This window comes from Mastomys coucha, unplaced genomic scaffold (genome assembly GCF_008632895.1).
Source record: "Mastomys coucha isolate ucsf_1 unplaced genomic scaffold, UCSF_Mcou_1 pScaffold13, whole genome shotgun sequence".
NCBI classification, from domain to species: Eukaryota; Metazoa; Chordata; class Mammalia; order Rodentia; family Muridae; genus Mastomys; species Mastomys coucha.
In genome coordinates, this window is record NW_022196895.1 from 48,995,191 (window position 1) to 49,015,637 (window position 20,447).

The following is a 20,447-nucleotide window of genomic DNA, read 5'->3' on the forward strand; positions in this document are numbered from 1 at the left end:
CTATGTAGTGCTTAGTGATGATGAAATAATAAGGTATGACTGGCATGATATTAATTTCCCCTCAGTCAGGTAACAGCAGTATATTGTTAAAGAGGTGGGAAATTATTCTTTGTTTTTGGCTGTCTGCAAAGCCAGGATCTTAAGAGCATAGCATTAGGGAAAGGGAGGGGGTGTGGTGGACCCTCCCTCCAAGAGTCCAGGAATCACTAACGATGGCACAATTCTTTGGGCTTCTCTAAGATTGCCTGTTCAACCTTCTGCTCATATAGCCAATAGCTGTGAACTTGACACGGGGTCCTGAAATGGTGAACTTTGTTGTAGCGTCTTCCAGCTTAATACTGAAGTACCCTTTGATTCCCACTGTCTGATGTCACTGTGTTGTTTAATGATATTCAAAGCACACTGGAAGAGTTAGCACTAGGGCTCCAGGTGGATCAGCAGACTTTCAACACCCCTTCCCCTGACCCACATGCTAAGTGGCCATGGGTTACCTATTGCATCGTAACAAGCTGGCTTCTCTTGATCTTTCTCTGGTTTCTGGTTTGGGAAGAAAGAGTTGCATCCTGATTACATTCACTGTCTTTGGCTCCTGTAATTTTTATTTTTTAATAACTCTTCTTAAGCTGAGTGTGGTGGCATATGTATATACACCTGTAATGCTAATACTTGGAAGACTGAGGCAGGAGGCTTATAAGTTTGAGGCCAACCTAGCTACATGGAGAGGCTTTATCTCAAAAACAACAGCAAAACCCTCAAGTATTCTTACTAAAAACGTCCATTTATATGAGTTGGGTGTGGTGGCACATGTCTAATCCCAGCACTTGAGAGGCTGGGGCAGGACCATGAGTTTGAGGATAATCCTATCTACAAAGTCTTTCTTATTTCCAATCCTTACACATCTCACAGAAGCATGCACACAGAGGAGACCTTTCTGAAACTTCTTGCCCACATCTCTCTTGTGTCTCCTGGTAAATAAAGTGTCTCACCATGCCCTGAGTGTGGGTTTTAGTTTAAATGTCAACACCACTGTGGGCTCTATTTACATGAGACTGCTAGAACCCAGGAGAGTACCTGATACAGCATGTGCAAATAAAGGCTCAATGAACTGACCAGGAAAAACGATTCCAGAAGATAGAAAATAATGTTTGCTTCTCAAGAAAGCTGCGGAGAGAGAATACAGGCTTACATTGCAGCTTACATTGAAAATAGCTTTGACAAATTAGTGATTTGTAGTAACACATCAGATGACTTCTACCATAAATATCAAACCCAGGGGCTGGTGAGATGACTCAGCAGGTTAAGGTACCTGACATGAAGTTTGATCCCTGGATCCCACCTGATAGAATTGAATCCCAAAACTTGTCCTCTGTAGCATGCATGCCTTCCCAAACACAAAATAAATGTAATTTTAAAATAAATATTAGGAAAAAGCCTATTGGGAATTTGGTTTCACTTGAATGATGTCCTTGTATTATATCCATGGTTGCTGTAATTCCAAACTCATGGTTTGTACATACCTCAGTAAGTTATTCAGATCCAAATCTTCATCACTAGAATACTAAATAGCTCCAAATAATTATTTTCAATCTTGATGAAGCTTCAGAAAATAACCAAGGCTATTTCCTCTGGCGTACATTTGCTACAAGTGTGTTGGAAACCTCAGATAAACTGGCATTTTAACAGTAATTACTTCACGTACTGACCTTCTTATCTCCTGTTCAAATTTGTAAAATCCTTTCTTCTAGCTAGAGAGATTTCTTACCAGTTAAGAGCACTGTCTACTGCTTTTCTAGTGGGCCTAGGTTCCAATCCCAGCTTCCATACGACTGCTCAACAACCATCTGTGACTTTCCAGGCATCCAGCACCCCCTCTGGCCTCTTTAGGCACAGATGGTACACAGGCATACATGCAGTCAAAGCACCCATACACATAAAAATATTTTTGAAAATGCTTTCTTTCCAAAAGAATAAAAAGAGATATGTGTTGGTTTTAAATTGGGTGTTTCTTTTGTTTAGTTCATAAATAAACTTGAAAAAGGACCAAAACAACAATACAGTAAACAGTCTGAATGTGGGTCACTTCTGTCATTTAGGGGCTATACTATGACTCTGCACTTGCCATTTACATTTTTTAAAATAAGAAAATCTGTTTATCTTTTTTATGTATCCCAAGCTGACCTCAAATTTGTAGTCCTGCCTCATCATCCTGCCCCAGTCTCCTGTGTTCTGAGGTTATAAGTTGTGCAGTAGTGGTGCACGCCTTTAATCCCAGCACTTGGGAGGCAGAGGCAGACAGATTTATGAGTTCGAGGCCAGCCTGGTCTACAGAGTGAGTTCCAGGACAGCCAGGGCTACACAGAGAAACACTGTCTCGAAAACAAACAAAAAAAGTTACTAAAAGTGGGTTCTTTAATATCTTTCTCATAATATTTTCATTTAAACTATTCAAATTTCAATAACTAAAAACATTTTAAAAGTTATCTGTAGATGTGTAAGTGTGGGTGATTTGACTTGAGAATTGGATCCAGGAGTAGTAGCATACACCTGCAATTAAAACGACACAGAGGCAGGGAGACTTGCTTCAAGTTTGAAGCCAGACCCTATCTACCATCCCATCTCTCCCCACAAGAAAAACAAAAAAGAAAGAAAAGAAAGTTTCAAAGAGAATGTTCTACTAGTAACAAAATAAAATGAGCAGGATTGTGAGTCCTTTTCATATTTTCATGTAGGTATTCATGTGTGAATGTGCCACAGCGCTTTTGTGACTGACAGCTTGCAGGAATCTCTTCTTCCACAGTATGGATCCTGGGAATCAATTTGTGTCATCAAGCTTGGCAGCAAGTGTCTAGCCAGTGAGCCACCTTGCCTGCTCCCCCTTTACTCCCTCTTTTCTTTCAGACATTTTATCTTGAAACATTGTCTGGGATGGGGATTGTTGGGTAGATGCTAACCCTGGCATACACAGAGCCTGGGTTTGATCCCCAGGACCATGTGAATTGGGTATGGTGGGATAACTCAACAGGTTAAGACAGGACACTCGTACCTGCAAGGTCATCCTTAGCTATGTAGTTCAACGAATAGAGACAGGAGAATCAGACATTAGTGGTCACCTTTGGCTGTATATAGTTCAAGGGGAGCCTGGGCTAATAAGATGACCTAACCTGTCTCAAAAACATTTACATTAATCTCAAAAGACTTTTTCACCATTGCTCTTCTCTTTTTCTTCATGGCCCTGATCTAATAAAGGATCCAAGTCTGAAGTGTTTCACTTGTGCTTCAAAATGTAGACTAAACCTCTGAATTAAATTGGCTTTCCCGGCCTGGCGGTGGTGGCGCATGTCTTTAATCACAGCACTTGGAAGGCAGAGGCAGGCAGATTTCTGAGTTGGAGGCCAGCCTGGTCTATGGAGTGAGTTTCAGGACAGCCAGGACTATACAGAGAAACCCTGTCTTGAAACACCAAAAGAAAAAAAAAAAAAGATTTCATGGTGTATAAAATAATGGGCTTCATCCGTTTTCATCCTGTTGATGATGTTTACCTCCATGCCCTTCCTCTTCAGATTCCCAGATATCCAGCCACTCTCCGTTCTATGTTCATGTCTTTTTCGATCTGTATTTTGAATATGAGAGAATATGCTGTTTTGTCTTAGGGGTCTGACATTTCACTTAATATGATGCTCTCCAGTTCTATCCATTTTCCTACAAGTAGCATTAATTCATTCTTCCTAGCAGAATAAGGAACACTGCTTTGTTTATTCCATATTGTCTTTCTTCCTTCATCCACAGATGGGTACCTGAGCTGAATAATTCACGTGTGAAGTGTGATGAGTGCTATGATAAACAAGAATATGCACATAGACGTATTGTATGCTGACATATCTATTCGGGATGGTAGGACTGAATCGTGTGGTCATCTTTATTTTAGGTTTTCAAGTAACCTTCGTAGTGATTTCCACAGTAGCTACATGCATTTGCTTTTCGTTTTCTTAACCATTGTGTCTAGGCTGAGACAGAATTGCAGTGTAGTTCTCATTTGCATTTCCCTCCTGTCTAACTATGTTGAACATTCCTTACAACTAATTTCTCATTCTAGATTTCTAAAGAATTACAGAAACTTTCATATTTCTGCCTCAAAGTTGTGACTGAGCTAAATGACAACTTGATTTGTCTTAGTCCCCTGGATGGGCAGTTCTGTGCTTATCTGAGTCAAGAATAGCACATACAGAGTAACTATAGACGGGCTGAGCAAGCTCCACCCATTTGAACTAGGGTGGCTGTGAGAAAGTAAAGTTACTCTAGAGAGGAAGCCCTGCCCTGTCACCAGCTTAGGGACACGGAAACATTTTCATATCTGATATTTACTAGTTAAAAAACATGGTGGAATTTTAAAGCACTTTTGATTCTTAAAGGGGGACTAGAGAGAGGACTCATTGCTGAACAGTGTTTGGCACTATTCCAGCAGACCCAAATCCAGTTCCCAGCACCCACATCACATAGTTCACAACTGCCTATAACTCCAGTTTCAGGGATCTGATAGTCTTTTCTGGGCTCCTTTGGTGCCCTCACCTACACATGTACACATAATTTTAAACATTTTAAAGAAATGTGTATGACAGGGCCTGAAGATGGCTCAGCAGTTAAGAACATTTGCTGCTCTTATAGATACAATTCCCAGCACACACATGGTGGCTCAAAACCACCGGTAACTCTTAAGTCCATGGGATCTGACACTCTTTGGCCTCCTAGGGCACCAGGCATGGATATGGTGCACAAACATATACATAAAATACATGCAGGCAAAATTCTCATACACATGGAACCATATAAGAGAAAAATAGAAATGTGTGTGATCTGTCTTTCTTTCAAACTATGGGTAAGAGACTGAATAGAATTGCTATCCCTTAACTAAAATTCATAATAAGTAAGATCATGCCTAATCTTTACTGTAAAGAACAAAGCTAAGTAAGAATGGAAACCAAAGTTGGAGACTGAGAGGATTATATTTTCTATAGCTAGACTTTTAAAAGTGAAAAGAAACAGGTAGGATTACTGTTTAATCCAGACACTCCAAAATATTTTAATATGTGGCACAGTGTATTGGATGTTACTGAGATATTTTGTATTGTCTTCTGTTGCATGTAGCTTTTGCTACCCTGCCTAAGCTCTGGGGATGGACTGCTCTACCAGCCCCACCCCCCAGAGAATATTGGATCTGAAGATGAAGACACAGACACACATAGTCTCCTGCATCAAGTTTTTGATATCTAGTGTATATTTTAACTTATAATAACATCTAAGTCCATTGAAGAAACTGAATAAAGGAGCTCCAGGTTATCCTCCAGTCAGGTACAATTTAGGTGCAAGATTTTATAGCTCTTGTGTGGGCATGACTAGGTACTTGATAGCTGCTATGAATAAGGCATGGTGCTGAACTGCCAGAAGGAGATAGAGGCTGACCAGTTCTAATTACAGATAACTGATCTGGGCCTTAAATTGTGGCCGGACTCTATGGTTCCTCATAAATTTGTATGCTATCCGTGTGAAACATGTTTTTTCTGGATGTGTGGTAAGCCATTCAAGATTTCCTATGCTAATTGTTCTAGGAAGTCCTTTGGGACCCAGAACCTGTTTCTTCACAATCTTGCTTCAGACGCTGCTTGCTAAGAATAGATGACTGTAGACAACAGGGAAGTTGTGGCTTGCAGCTTGCCGGGTCATTTTTCAATGCATGTGAAATTTAAAAAGCTTATTTTCCTTTTTTATTACATGCTTCTAAAATTTTAGTGAAGACAAATACTCTTAAGTATTTTTCTCAATTGGGAAAACAGAGAGTTTAAAGACAAATCCAGTTGCAACTACCCACTTAATTTTGGTTTGTTTGTGACAGCCCAGTCCAGCCTGAGACTCACTGTGTAACCCGGGACAGCATCAGGCTTAACCTCAAGGTGGTCCTCTTGCCTCAGCCTCCCCAAATCTAGGATTACAGGTATGGACCACTACACCTGAATTTACCTACTTGCTAATAAATAGAAAATATTTTTATTAATGTCAGCTAACAGAACAAACTATTCTAAAGGAATATTTGGAAGGAGAGAATGTTCTATTTTAAATTTATATATGTAACTTTAATAAAACTAAATACAAACTTATCTACTTGCTTTCTTATTGCTCCATAGTAAAACCATTGATTTTAACCTATATTTATTCTAGCTCTCTACTCCCAGTGTTCTCACTGTCTATGCAGTGTGTCTTTATGGCTGAACATGTATGCATGTACAAGTTAGACAGTAGGATTTTAAATTAAACTTTGGGTTTTAAATTTCAGTTAGAAATATCTCTCAGTAACTAAGATATAAGTAAGAAAGGAAAGACAGGAAGGGCCTGGAGATCTCTAGATAGACTAAGATCTCTGTTCCTTTAGGTTGTTCAGTCCGTGTGTGGCTCACATCGCATTTGTGTGGCCCAACTGCCCGGACTAGTCTGTATATTTCTTAATTATGAGCTCTTTTTTCTTGTAGAGCACAGTGTGTTACAGCCCCAAAAATGTAATAGAGTGGTTAGGAACACAGTTTGGGGGGAAAGGGGGAGGGGACTAAAGAGATGGCACAGCAGTTAGGAGTATTTCATGTGCTTGCAAAGGACCCAGTTCCCAGCATCCAGCTCATGCAAGCTCACAACTACCTTTAGCACCAACTTCAGGGCACATGATGCATTTTTTGACACACATGTGCACACACACACACAAACACACAAATTAAGAAAAATAAAACACAGGCTACATGAAGCCCAGGTCATCAAATCCTACTTCATGGATCCACATAGAGCTTGAACAAGTTCTCTATCTCTTAAGACTTAGTCTTTTCATCATTAAATGGGAAGTTTACCTTAGATGATATGAATACTGTAGCAATAGCAAATGCTTAATATTTCTTAGTACACATCCAGCAGTATTGACTGAGCACTTGATCCCACTCTGAGCAAAGCACATCTGAATTGTTATTAGTTCAACCATCTTTAGTCCTTCCAAACAAAGAGCCTGTGGTTGATTAGAGAACTGTGAGGGCTAGTTTATGTCAACTTGACACAAACCTAGACATTTCTGGGAGGAGAGAATATCAATTGAAAAATTACATCCATCCAATTGTCCTATCGGCATGTCTGTGGGATGTTCTCTTGATGATTAATTGATGCAGGAAGACCCAGCCTGCTGTAGAAAGAGAGCTGAGAGAGCCACAGCAAGGGATCCAGGCAGTAAGCTGTGTTCCTCTGTGCTACCTGCTTCAGGTTTTGCCTTCAGGCTCCTGCCCTCAGTGATGGACTGTAATATGAAGTACATGCCAATTAAACCCATTCTTCCAAGAGTTATTTTTGGTTATGGTTCTCTGTCACAGCAACAGAAAGTACACTATAACAGAAGCCAGTGGGGTTCCTTCCCAGAACAGTCTACCCAGAAGATCTGCTATGGGTGTTCTCAGGCCAGGCAACAAACAACAAAAACCCCATGTGCTTAAAGAACACTGTCAGTGGGTCTTGAAAGAAGTCTGAAGTCAGCCAAATAGAGGAGATCTGTAGTCCCAGCCAGTCCAGGGTTTCAAGGTGAGCCTGGACAACTAGGCCTATTTCAGGTAAAAGAGGACTCAGGACTCAGGACATAGGTTCTGTAGGAATACTTGCTAGCAAGTGTACGGCCCTAGGTTCGGAGCCAAAGATGGGCAAGAGAAATGGAGGTAATTGCTTAGGAAAACAGCGTATTTTACACACACAGTGGAAGAGCTTTGACTGTATTGCAGACTAAGGGGAATAGTAGTCAGTGGAGGAAATGCACAGGTGAGATGCAGTAATGGCAGCAGCCATCCAGACGGGGCTGCTGAGGCTGAAGCACAACCTCAAAGGTTGTAGAGGGAAATGGAAATAAAAGTTGGCAAGTGTCCCCAATGAAGGAGCTAGAGAAAGGACCCAAGGAGCTGAAGGGGTTTGCAGCCCATAGGAGGAACAATATGAACTAACTAGTATCCTCAGAGCTCCCAGGGACTAAACTACCAACCAAAGAGTACACATGGTAGGCTCCAACTGCATATGTAGCAGAGGATGGCCTAGTCAGTCATCAATGGGAGGAGAGGCCCTTGGTCCTGTGAAGGCTTTATGCCCTAGTGTAGGGGAATGCCAGGGCCAGGAAGCAGGAGAGAGTGGGTTGGTGGGGGGGGAGGAATAGTGTTTGTTTGTTTGTTTGTTTGTTTTTTTCGGAGGGGAAACCAGGAAAGGGGATAACATTTGAAATGTAAATAAAGAAAATAATTTTTAAAAAGTTGACAAGTATATTTTTTCCAGCCATTCATTTTGTAGCCTACGTGACTTGAATGGACAACATAAACCCCATTTGTCTTCATTTCAGGACCAGGTATGACTTCAAAAGGAAAGTCATCAGTCCCAGGAATCAGGCCATAAATTCCAGGAACAAGATCATAAAAACATCCCTCCCAAAGAACATCGTGGAGATAAACCACAAGAATGGGAAAATATCTTATCTCAGGATGGACCATCTGTGCTGGGCAGCCTTATATGGTTTGGGTATCTCATCCTGTGGCTAAACGTTCATGATACTGAAATGCAATCTGCTGACCACCTGGGCATGAGCCAATCATAGACTAACCCATGTAACTTCCCCTGCACCCACCAATGAAGATTGAGATTACTAAATCGTAGCTAAAATTCCCCTAGTTACCTATAAAAAGGTAACTTGTCCTCTTGTCAGGGGTCACCATTTTGATGAATAGTAGACCCCTGTATGGTGGATTTCTGCAGAATAAATGCTATTTGCTTTTGCACCCTATTTGAGTCTGGGGTATGACATCATTCTATGGCAGTTCTTGGACCATTACATGTGGGGGCTCATTTGGGATCGCTGGAGATCCCCACCCTCAAATAGTTGAGCATTTCAGGGAAATTTTGCTCCCTACTGATTGGTAAGTTTGGAGTGCTCCACAGTCTATGTCTGTTTTTCTATCCAAAAGCAATCTGGAGGCTGAGAGAGACAAAGCAGATATGTATTTGGTCATCCAGCCAGGGGTATAGAGGATACTCCTGACTCCTACCAGGAAAAGGAGAATGTGACTGTTTTCATCCGATTTCTGAACTGGCTACAAGTTTGTTTCCTTTGTGCGTGGAGGGAGAGACCTTACAATACAGACTTTTTTGGTTTTCTTTTGTTTTTCCAGAAACATCTTTCTGTGTATGTTTGTCCTCGGTGTTCTTATCTTCTTGCTGTGCAAATTTCTAAACTAATCTTTGAGTTTAGTTGTAGGCTAGACCCAGACCACCCCCTAGGACTGTTTCTGGACCACTTCAAGGATTTACGCCGAGTGGCAGATGATTGCTGGACTCATCCATCCTGGTTGATTATCCACCTTTTGTAGAAATTGAATGTCCCACCTTCAAGGTTGGATGGCTGGAAGAAGGAACTTTCTATCTCTCCACTGTCTACAGGGTCAAGGTAGTGGACTATGAGAATGCGGGGCACCCCAGCCAGGTCCCATACATCACTACCTGGTAGTACCTGGTCAAGAGACCTCCGTCCTGGTTGAAACCTTTCATTTTGCCAGCCTCATCACATCCTGCAATCCTCCCTGTCTGGTAGGGTTGCCCCTCCTGGGCCTCCCCCATCTCCCACAGCCTGCCCTCTTCTCCCCAGTCATTCTGGAGGAGGAGGACCTCACACCCCCTCCTTATACCCCAGTGACAGACAAACAACCACTCGTGGCAGCAGGAGAGGAGGAGGACCCAGATCCTGACAGAGCATGCTCCATACTAAGGCCCATGCAGCCAGAGAAGACTTGCTTGTGCTCCTGCTCTTGAGGGCTGCAGGACCCCCAGATGCTCAAGGGAGACAATTCATGACCTATTTGCCATTTGCCAGGAATGACCTTTACAGCTGGAAGCTGCGGGACACCCCATTTTTGGAGAGGCCATCAGCTCTCATAGCTCTCTTAGGTTCAGTCATATTGACTCACCAGCCCACCTGGGATGACTGTCAGCATCTGTCCAGGTCAACTTCGTGACAGGAGAGAGAGGATCTTAGATAATGGCCAGAAATTGGCCTGGGGGCAAACAGCCTGCCCATCACGGTTCAGGTGGACATTGGCACAGCCCTCTCGTTGGCTTGGCCTAACCCGGTCCTCGGGTCAGTCAATGGGGTCTGTAAGGGAAAGAGTGGAGATGGAGGGGCAAGAGTCTCGAAGAATGGAGACAAGACCATCTGTCTGATCAAGTCTCGTTTATTGCAAGGCAACTCTGGGTATATATAAGCACAAGCTGGGAGTGCAGCTGGAGACGCTTAACCACAAGTCCAGGATGTGTTTGAAAAAAACAAGATGTTAGCAGTGTGTTCAGCTGAGGTGGGCTGCTTGCAAAAGCATCCTGTTAGAAAACAAGTCTCTCATCAGGGTGGAAAAGTACCACCTGTGAGTAAACAGCCTGAGGTGGCTGCAGAAATGATAACTGCTTTCTGCTAGGAGTCGGCTCCCAACATTGGCCCAACTGGGATTATAACTCTGCTGAAGGTAAGGAGAGGCTCTGGATCTACTACAAGTTTCTTCTTCTTCTTCTTCTTCTTCTTCTTCTTCTTCTTCTTCTTCTTCTTCTTCTTCTTCTTCTTCTTCTTCTTCTTCTTCTTCTTTTAAATATTTATTTATTTATTTATTTATTTATTTATTTATTTAATGACGGCATCAGATACCCATTACAGTTGGTTGTGAGCCACCATGTGATTGCTGGGAATTGAACTCAAAACCTCTGGAAGAACAGTCAGTGCTCTTAACTGCTGAGCCATCTCTGCAGCCCTACTGCAAGATTCTTATGGAGGCCCTCTGAGAGGCCCACAAATTGATCCAAGGTAAACCAGGTTACTGAAGGGAAAAGCAAGAGTCCTAGGGGATTCCTTGAGAGACTCTTGGAGACCTGCCACACCCACACCCTGCTTCAATCCTGAGGCTAGGGAAAACCAGTCAGCTGTAAACACCTCTGTGAACCAAGCAGCCCCTGATATTCGGCAGAAGCTCCAAGGATTGGATGGGTTTGCAGGTAAGCAGCTGACAGAACTTGTAGCTATAGCAAAAAAAAGGAAAAAAAAGTCTACAATTGAGAAAGCTCGAGGATTGAAAGACCAGGGGACTGGCCAAATTACTACTAGTTGCCACCTCCAAGACCATAAGGACATGAAGGAACTGAGGGTCTTGGCTCATGGATGAGGAAAAAGAAAGTGGAGCCCAGCCGACAGGGAATCCATCCTTGGGTGGGCCTAAAGAAGGATCAATGTGCTTACTGAAGGAAATGGGCCATTGAAAAAACAAGTACCTCAGAAGGAAGCCCCAAGTCTTACAATTAGAGGAACTCAATGACAGAGGAAGCTGGGGGTCAACACCCCTTCATGAGCCCTAGGTAACCCTAGAGGTGGAGAGGAAATGCATAGACTTTCTGGTTGACACTGGGGACCAACATTCAGTCCTGAAGGAGACATTAGGACCCTTATCAGGAAAGAAGGTATGGGTACAGGGGACGACAGGCTCCAAGCCCTATTATAGACTACCAGAAGAACAATGGAATTGGGAATGGGACGGGTAACCTATTCATTCCTGGTCAATCGTGGATGTTCCTACTCCCTCCTGGGGTGAGATTTACTCACAAAAATGGAGCCCAGATATACTTCAATTCTGAAGGGGTAGACATATTAGATCAAAACTGCCCTATCCACATCCTGACTCTGGCCTTTGATAGGAATACAAACTGGTTTCCCAGTCTCTCCCTATCTCAGGAGATGATATTTTACTCAACCAACTTTTCTTTGAGATCACAGATGTCTGGGTAGAAAACAATCAGGTGGGACTGGCTCATTATCAGACCCCAATTCTGATCCAGCTGAAAGCTGAGGCAACCCCAGCCCAGATCAGGCAATCTCCTATGCCTACAGAGACAAAAATAGACATAACACTTCAGACTCTAGGAATCAGGGATTATGGTCCCCTGCCAGTTACCCTGGAATACCCCCCTACTTCCTGTTAAAAAAAGAAAAAAAAAGAAAAGAAAAAACTCACTCCAGTGATTATCGACCAGTGCAGGATCTGAGGATGGAGGATATCCATCCTACTGTCTCAAACCCTTATACTCTACTGATCAGCTTGCCCCCCAGAGTAGACTACCTATACAGTGCTTGACCTGGAAGATGCCTTCTTCAGCTTGTCTCTGACATCCTAAAGTCAACCCATGTTTGCCTTCAAATGGCAAGATCCAGAGAAGGTCTTCAATGGACAACTGACCTGGACTTGCCTACCCCAGGGTTCAAGAACTCACCCACCATCTTTGACAAGACCTGGCTGAGTACCAGTGAGCTCACCTTCAATATGCAGATATCCTTCTTGTTGTGACCTCCACTGAAGAGAAATGTAAGGAGGCCACCTAAGACCTACTCCAAGAACTGAGCTGGCTGAGACACCAAATGTCTCCCAAGAAAGACCACCACTGCGGCCCTGAAACTGCCTAGGTCGGGTACATACTCAGGTGGGGACAATGGATGCTGTCATAGGCCGGAAAGCAAGCTAGTCTCAGTGTCCCAATCCCAACTGAAGCAAGCTAGCCTCAGTGTCCCAATCCCAACTACTAGAAGGCAAGTGCAGGGGTTTCTGGGATGGCTGGGTTCTGTAGGCTGTGGGTGCTGGGGTTCACCAAAATAGCAAAGGCAGGCAGCCAGCAGGGGGCGTGAGAATACTCGTGAATGAACCCTTGAAATGGACAAAGCCTTTAAGACTCTAAAGGAGGCCTTATTATAGGCCCCTGCTCTGGCCCTCCCAGACATTCACGGGCCCTTCCATCTGTATGTGGACAAAAATAAAGGAATAGCAAAGGGACTGCTGATTCAAACCTTAGGGCCCTGGAAAAGACCATGGGCAAATCTCTCAAAAACACTGGACCTAGTGTTTCGGGTTTGGCCAACTTGACTTCCAATAGTGGTGGCCACAGTGGTGGTCAAAGACACGGACAAAATAACCATGGGACAAGAGCTTGTCATCACTATCCTGCATGCTATCAAAAGTACACTAAAAATCCACCCAATTGATGGCTTTCAAATGCCAGAATAACCCAACCCTGTTGTTGAGCCCCCAAGGGTAAGGTACAGCCCACCTTCAGCCTGAACCTAGCCACCTGACCCTTCCTTGAATGCAGAGCATAACTGCCCCATAGTTCTGAGCCACTTACAGAACATCTAGCATGATACAGAAAAGATCTACATGGACAGGAGCAGTTTCATCCACACAGGAACAAGGTATGCAGGAGTGGCAGTGGTGGACTTGGACTCCGTCATATGGGCCTCAACAGTACCATCTGAGACTTCAGCCCCAAAGGCTGAGCTGATAGCCCTACACAGGCCCTAAAGTCAGCCAAGAGGACTCCTGCCAGCATCTACACAGACAGCAGACTGGCCTTTGCTACCACTCATGTACATGGGGCTACTTATAAGGAGAGGGGATGACTGACCGATGAAGGGAAGACTATTAAAAACAAGGAAGAAATCCTGGCATGGTTAGCCCTGGGGCTGGCCCTCAAAGCTGCCATCATACACTGTCTAGGATCCCAAAAGGGAACATGGAGGGAAGCACTGTTACAGGAAATACTAAAAAATGCAGTTCGTGCTATGGAGGGCTGGCCCGCCAGGCATTGGTGGGCATGGCCCACCTGTTCTCATCTCGTGGAGACTGACTCAGAGCTCCAGAATCTTTCCACCCAGCTCACTAAGTTCCCACAGGCAGGTCATTACCACGCCAACCCCATGCTTCAAAATTCCCATCACCCTTTGGGGTACACTTCTTGCAAACCCATGCTTTGCCACCCCACCTTTCTCTCTGGAACCCAGTTGAGCCGCTGCATGAAGGAAAACACTACACACACACACACACACACACACACACACACACACAAAACCCACACAAACAGAATCAATCATAACTCAATTGTGAGGTGAGACAACTAGAATCCTAATCTTGTAAACCATATTAAATCTAAATTCTCTGGTGAGGAATCCTGGTGGATTTGTCGTCTAAACCGGGGGTCACTTGTAGCTACATCTTGTCCTCCCACTGTCCAAAAGTCCATTTCTCTCTCCTGCCTACTTGCCCAGTGACTTTTTTTTAAAGATTTACTTATTGTTACATATAAGTACACTGTAGCTGTCATCAGACACACCAGAAGAGGGCCTCAGATCTCATTATGGATGGTTGTGAGCCACCATGTGGTTGCTGGGAATTGGACTCAGGATCTTCGGAAGAACAATGCTCTTAACCACTGAGTCTTCTCACCAACCCCTCTAGTTTCTTTATTCATTAGAAGGGTCACATAAAGTCCTGAGTAAGGGATTCACTCCTATTCCCAGAGAACCCCTCTTAGAGAAGTTGAATTAACATCAAAATACAAACAGCACCAGGGCTATCCACAACAAAGCACAGGGAAATAGACTAGCTGATAAGCCTGCAATAGAAGCAGTCATTAGGCCCATGGCACCTACTCAGATGGCCATAGTTCCCCCAGGGCTCCTTTCTGATCCTGATTATACCACTGAAGATAAAAAGGACCAAGCCCAGTGTCAAGGCATATATAGAAAAGATGGATGGCTGCATACTGCCGAAGGGTGCACTATGTCACCTGCAGACTTTGCTAGTCACCTAATTCACCAGATTCATCAGGCCATGCATATGGGGCAGAGACAATTAAGAGAATTACTTCACAGAGCTAAGCACAAAATATTCAGGGTAGGAGATTTAATAGATCAAATAGTTCCAAGTTGCCCCACTTGTCAAGTTGTAAATTCCCAGGGCACAAACAAAGATCTTGGAACTAGGATCAGAGTGCAATGCCCCGAAGCCAATTCGGAAGTAGATTTAGCAGAAATAAAATCAGGGAAATATGGCTACATATACCTGCTAGTCTTTGTAGACGCTTTCTCAGGTTGGGTGGAAACATATCCCACCAAAAAGGAACCACCAACTTCATGACAAAGAAACTTCTAGAAGACAGAGCCCTAGGTATGGTCTACATTCCTTGACTGGGTTAGACAATGGACCAGCCTTCATTTCTCAGGTAATACAGTCTCTTATTGGCCTTGGGGACCAATTGGAAATTATATTGTGCATATTGACCCCACAGTTCAAGACAGGTAGAGAGGAAGAATCAAGGCCTTAACTAAATTAACCCTTGAAAGTATCAGTGACTAGGTGTCTCTCTTAGCTTTTGCCCATACAGGGCTAGGAATACTCCCTCTACCTGTGGCCTAAGCCCTTTGAGATATTTTATGGACGAACCCCTCCTCTGCTACCTACTTTCAGTCTGATATTCTGGCCAAATATGACCAAAATAAGTTCTTAGAATCTTGGGAAGACATCCGTCGGGCTCTGGCCTGCCTTTATGAATTTGCCCCCTCCCCAACCACCATTTCTTTGAACCAGAAGCATAACCACACCTCACATGGTGATTCCCCACCCCCATGGCTGTGCGGGTAAGCTAGCATCTAGACTTGAATACATCACAACCCTGTCAAACCAGCAGGGCATGAGACATCCCTACAGCTGAAACATTAGTGGGAACATCTTTCAGACAACTGTGTACCAGAGACCAGCACAGGACTGTAGTAAGCTATTGCCCACCCATGAGATCCACTCAAACTAAGAATTAAAATAAAACAAAAACAAACAAACAAAAAAACTGCCTCAGAGACACCCAGCTGTGCCCTAAACAATGGTGGGTCCCAACAAAGGGCTCCATCTACCTGTTCCTCATACTTATTGTGCTCAGAGATCAGATTCCAGCAGACACAAATCTTCATGAGGCTGTTACCACTAAATGGGTACTCTGAGGCCTCACGATACTGAGATACTGAGGGAGCCCCAAGAGACCTAAGGAGGGAGGAACAGACTTGACTGGCCAGGTGAGTCCTGCGGTGAGTACCACCTAGCCTGATTTCAACCTAGACCTTTGGGTCCTGGCTGGATACATATGGAAGGATTTGAGTCTAAGAGGTAAACCCTGGGGCTAGAGAGATGGCTCAGTGGTTAAGAGCACTGACTGCTCTTCCGGAGGTCCTGAGTTCAATTACCAACAACCACATGATGGCTCATAACCATCTGTAATGGGGGTCTGAAGCTCTCTTCTGGTGTGTCTGAAGAGAGCAACGGTGAATACATAAAATAAATAAATAAATATTTTTAAAAAGAAAGAAAAGAAAAACAAACAAAGAACAACAAAAACCTCCCTTATAAACTCAGTCTTGCTCCTGTCATCACACCCTTCCCTTGGGCCTCTGCTTTGTTTAACTACTCAACTTTACCTTCGATTTTATTAACTCTCCCACTAACCTCACTAGAGGAGATTAATAGCTCTGTCTGGACTCCAGGCCCCCATACTATACTGGCTGGGCTACCACAGGAAATTTGTCAACACCCCTAAAAAGCCTGCCAGGGTGTTCCTTGGGAAAGTTTCCGGTCCTTGCCCTTTAAACCATAACTGGAAAGGGACTATGTGTAGAAGACGAAATAGCTTCCTTCACCTTTAACATCTTTGTAATCAGACTCTTACCATAGAAGCCAGCGACTCTTACCTCATGCCTCCTCCCCGCAATAGAACTTGGTTTGCATGTACCTCAGGTTTAACCCCTTGGAGACATCCACAGATGCTTAAAAATGCCAGCGTATGTGTTCTGGTTACCCTGTTCCCTCAAGTTTCTACTTCTCCTTCAGTACGAACATGGAGACAGCTCTGGATCATCACATGGAAAGGCAAGATTTTGGAGCCTCAGCGATTCTACTTAGTGGGTGTATAGGGTCTGACATAGCTGTGGGAATTGGTACTGGTGCTACAGACCTTATCAAAGTAGATCAGACTCTTCAAGTCCTAAATAGTCTTAGAGACTCAGCTCAGTTAGAAAAGTCTATCCATCAGTTAGAACAGTCATTAGACTCATTAGCTGAAGTAGTATTACAAGATAGAAGGGATTAGACTTACTCCTCCTGGGCTCTGCCAAGCCCTAGGAGTCCAATGCTGTCTCTACACCAACAACTCAGGCATTATCAGAGACAGCTTGGCCATGGTCTGCCAGAGACTAGAGGACAGGGCTAAACTCAGACAACAGAATCAAGCTAGGATGAGTCATTATTTTCCTGGTCTCCCTGGCTGACTACACTAATATTGGCACTAGTGGGGCTAGTCCTGCTCTTGCTGTTGCCACCTGTGGACCTTGTGTGGGAAATGCTCTAGTTAAATTTGTATGACAACAAATCCCTATGGTCCAATGGATGATTCTTAAACAGCAAGACCAGGTCCAGGAGACATCTCAGGGATTCAAGATGGGAGCCTTACTCAAGGAGGGAAGGAAAGGATGACATAAACCCCATCTGTCTCCATTTTAGGACTGGGCCTGACATCAAAAGGAAAGTCCCAAGTCCCAGCAACTAGGCCGTAAGTTACCAGCTCCAGAAACAGACCAAAATTCTAGGAACAAGGTCATAAAACCTCCCTCCCAATGAACAGATAACCATAAGAATGGGAAAATATCTTATCTCAGGGTGGGCCATCTGTGCTGGGCAGCCTTATATGGTCTAGGTATCTCATCCTTTGGCTAGACGTAAACGACAAAGAAATGCAATCTGCTAACCACCTGGGCACAAGCCAATCATAGACTAACCCATGTAACTTCCCCTGCACCCACCAATGAAGATTTAGATTCCTAAATTGTAGCTAAAATTCCCCTAGTTCCCTATAAAAAGGCCTGGGTGCCTTTTGTCAGGGATCACCATTTTGATGAATGGTAGACCCCTGTATGTTGGATTTCTACAGAATAACATTCTTTTCTTTGTATTCTATTTGAGTCTGGGTTATCATTCTATGCCACACACACTTTGCCTGACGGCAGTATTTGAGGTGTAAACTTCAAGGAAAGTCAGTCTCCTGCCTCCGCATTGTCGCCTGGCACCCCAAACGCAGAGGTAGCCCAGATATGTCCTCGTACTTGTGTGCTAGGGGCCCACAAAGATATCATTTCTTTACAGCTAGTAAGAGAAAATTCGGACATTGCTCTCTGACCTTCACCAATGTTCCAAAATCCTAGTCAAACCCTGGCTTGGAATGTTAAGCCATTCTAACTAATTGCCTCCAGCATTATGGGTAGGGCATTAGAGCTTACAGAAAGAGAGACAGTATAGAACATTCAACATTAAGCAGCAAGCAGTCAACATTCAGCATTCAGACTCACTAGCACTCGGACTAAAACTAGAACTTAGGTAGAGTAACAGCGCCCCCGGGCCCACAGCACTTGGGCCCGGGGGGTGCAGCAACAGTTGAGATTCAAGAGATTGAACATTCGAGATTCGAGCATTCAACATTGAAGATTCAACATTGAGGACTCGAGATTCAAGCCTCTATTCTCCTGGCTGGTGCACCCACAGCCTCCCGGGACTCTGGCCAGGACCATACAGCCCGAACATACTCGGAGCCCAGGGGTGCTGCACCAGTCCATAGGAGATGGCTGCTGTTTTAGACCTAATGTGTTTTAGATGGCCTCAGATGTGCCTCGACTACTGAGCTGCCAGATTTTTCATTTCTCTCTTTTGTAATGATTGTAAAAGCCTCATGTCATTTTTGAGAAATACACTCAGACCTTACACCACTCGTGTCTAGTTTGTTTGTCAAAGCCGAACCCCATGCACACCTGGCCAGAACCCATCATCCTGCAGAACAAGGGACCCCCGTAAGAAACCCCAGTCTGTGGCAATTCTACATGATTATTGGACCTTATAGACTGCTAGATAAACATAATGTCTAAGAAAAGGTTAGAGAATGTAAGGTACATGAATACTGCCCCCAAAATAAATGGTGTATTCCTGAATAAAGGAAAAGGAAGGCATACTTGGAAAACTGTAGGAAATTGAACCTGAAAGATTTTATTGTCTTAGTAAAGCAAGAAATGAGAACATTACCAGAGATCTCAAAAAGGAATATCATGGACCAAAATAATGAATGACAGGTGTTTGGGAAAAGAGAGACACAAGAAAACAATAAATGAATAATGAGTATTAGAGTTTGGAAATAATGAGCTTGTGATGAAGCTGTGCCAGCAGGCAAAGGCAATAGGATATCTGTGAGTTCAAGACCAGCTTGGTCTGCATAGGGAGTTCCAGGAAAGCCAGGGCTATATAGGGAGACCCTTTCTCAAACAGCAACAAAAACACAGTGAGGCCAACACACACATACACACACAGTATCATTTTCTTCAACTATAGGAAAGCAGGACCTAAAACATTGTTGAATTTATTTGGTATTTTGGACTGTTGATGGATATGAGAGAATGTTAAGTGGGGAAGATATGTTAAGAACACTGAGAAGAGAGGACTGGGGACAGAATCAGTGGTTGAGTTCTTGCCTTTAAAGCCCTGGGTTCAATCCCCAGTACCTGGCAGGAAATGGGGAATGGATAAAACAAAGAGTATATGCCTACAGGCCATCAGATTGGGATCAAGGCCTGGCTACATGAGCCCTTCATCCAAGAAATAGAAAGGAAGGCTACCTTGCCTGGTGCAATGGGACACATTTGTCATCCCAACATACCAGAGGCGGAGGCAGGATAATCACAGTTCACTAGCCTGGTCTACACAGTGAATCTTCTAGGGCTGCCTAGTGAGATCTGTTTCAACAAAGTAACAACAACAAAAAGACAAGTTCACACTAATGCAATTCAAGACCACCGAGCCAGCCCTGCAGAAGATACAGAGATTCTACACACTGAAGAAAGTGCCAATCAATCGAAGAGAGGAAAGAACACATCTCATGAAAGGACAAGTCGTAGGTGAGGAGCAAGCTTGCTGGCTTTCTTGGGTAGTCACCAACCCAGCCCACTTAGCCCTGAGCACTTGGAACCCAAGCTGCTTCTGGAGTACAAGGGCAGTTTAGCTATGCTGGCTTTAGGGCCTCCCTGGAGGAGAGACAGCTGAGATTCTGAAGGTGTGGGTGGGCTTGTTCACTTGGCTAGCCAGAAGGGAACTTTTGTTCGGTACACAAGGGAACCATGGCCCGTAGAAATAAAATAGTGTCCCCACTGGGAGAAGTGCAGAATAGCAGAGGTAGACCAGGTCCTAAAGATGTCGAACAGCTGGCCCAGGACCTAAGACCTGGGCCCCAGCTTGTAGCTGAGGACCTCCTAGACTTTACACTGGATTTCATGAATTTTGGGAGATTTTTTGCCCAAGGGAAGTAAAGGTAAGGCTAAGATGGATGTATTAGGAACGTTGGCTAGGTGTCTGGTTTTCTTCATGTGGTCCCTGCCAGAAAAACCCTATAGCAGCTGGGCTGTGGTGGTGCACGCCTTTAATCCCAGTGCTTGGGAGGCAGAGGCAGGTGGATTTCTGAGTTCGAGGCCAGCC